This window comes from Daktulosphaira vitifoliae, unplaced genomic scaffold (assembly GCF_025091365.1).
Source record: "Daktulosphaira vitifoliae isolate Bord-2020 unplaced genomic scaffold, ASM2509136v1 Scaffold_5, whole genome shotgun sequence".
Classification (NCBI taxonomy): domain Eukaryota; kingdom Metazoa; phylum Arthropoda; class Insecta; order Hemiptera; family Phylloxeridae; genus Daktulosphaira; species Daktulosphaira vitifoliae.
In genome coordinates, this window is record NW_026099576.1 from 15,588,106 (window position 1) to 15,589,631 (window position 1,526).

Here is a 1,526-nt window from a genome sequence, read left to right on the forward strand (position 1 = left end):
GCAATTTTAAGTAAAAAAAATTGAAAAAATATCGAAAATTAGCGATTTTTAAATTTGTAATTTTTTGGGGGATTTCCCCCGTTTACGGGGAACGAGGGAATTTTTTTCAATTTTTGAGGGTAATGTCTTCGACTAGATACGATTTGTGATCTTTTGACATATTGTTCATCAAAATCGGTCCAGCGAGAGCTGAGATTGAGCGTTCACAGACACAAAAAAAAAATTAAAAAAAAAAAATTAAAAATAAATAAAAAATAAAAAATAAAAAAACACATCATAGTAAAATTAATACCTTCTCAGCTTCGCATCGAAGCTAAAATGAAAAAATAGTAGTAGTAGGCAAGATATTAAAGAACTACTAACGCAAATTTCAGATTTTAAATTTATTCACAAAAATCAGAAAAAATCCTAATCTTGCAGTATTGTCTAACCTTATCATATTTTATTTTAAACATAATAAATATTTTCTTTTTAAAAGCTTATAGTATCTTACGATTTAGTATTTTCAAAAAAAATAAATATGCTTTCTATCCTTTTACAATTTTATCATCTTAATTTTTTTAATGAAACTTTATGTTTTACTAATATCTGAATCTGTATTTCGGAAGTTAATTATACATTAATATAATGATTGGACATGAAGGCCATGATTGTTAATTTTTTTTTCAAGGTTTATAAACCACTTCACTCCTACAGACAATTATAAAAAATTCTAAATACTGAAATAAAAGTTATTATCGACCATTCAATTTCATAATCGGGATTAATTTCTATTAAATAAACTGGTTAATTATGTCCAATACTTTTCATAGATAAACCATATTTTAGATTCGATGTAAAGCTAAAAGGTATTAATTTTACCAGGGCACATTTTGTGTTTGTCACTACTTTTTCTTAGCTCTGACAGTATCGATTGTTTTTAATGGTACATCCATACAGCATAAATCGTATATAATTAAGGACATATCTCTCAAAAATTGAAGTAATGTATCTCATTTGCCGTAAATGAGGAAAATATCTATTAAAATTACAATTTTTAATTTCGGTAAATTTTAATTTTTTTTTTAAGCTTTTATAACTGTTTGAAAAATAAATACATAAAAATAATTTTTTTTTACATTAATACTTTAGATATTTTCCTTTGATTTGGTATATTTTTATTGTAAATCTAATTCTTTACCTACTAATAGGGTTATAACAACTTTTGCACGAATAGTAACTCTTTCAACTGAGAGGTGACGACTTTGGCCACGCAACGGATTGTGGAGTCGCCACCCTCATGGCTCCCTTGCAAAAAGGAAAATGGGTCGCCAACCACTTAGGCGAGGGTCTTGATCAGAAAAGAACAACACCCNTATAAGTAAAAAAAAAAATTAGTCACAACAACTTATCTTCCATTTATAAACGGTTCATGAATTTAAGCAAAAAATAACCGTCATAATTTACTATTCCATTTTTTAGCTTCGATGCGAAGCTGAGAAGGTATTGGTTTTACTATGATATGTTTTTTTTTTTTTTTTTTTTTT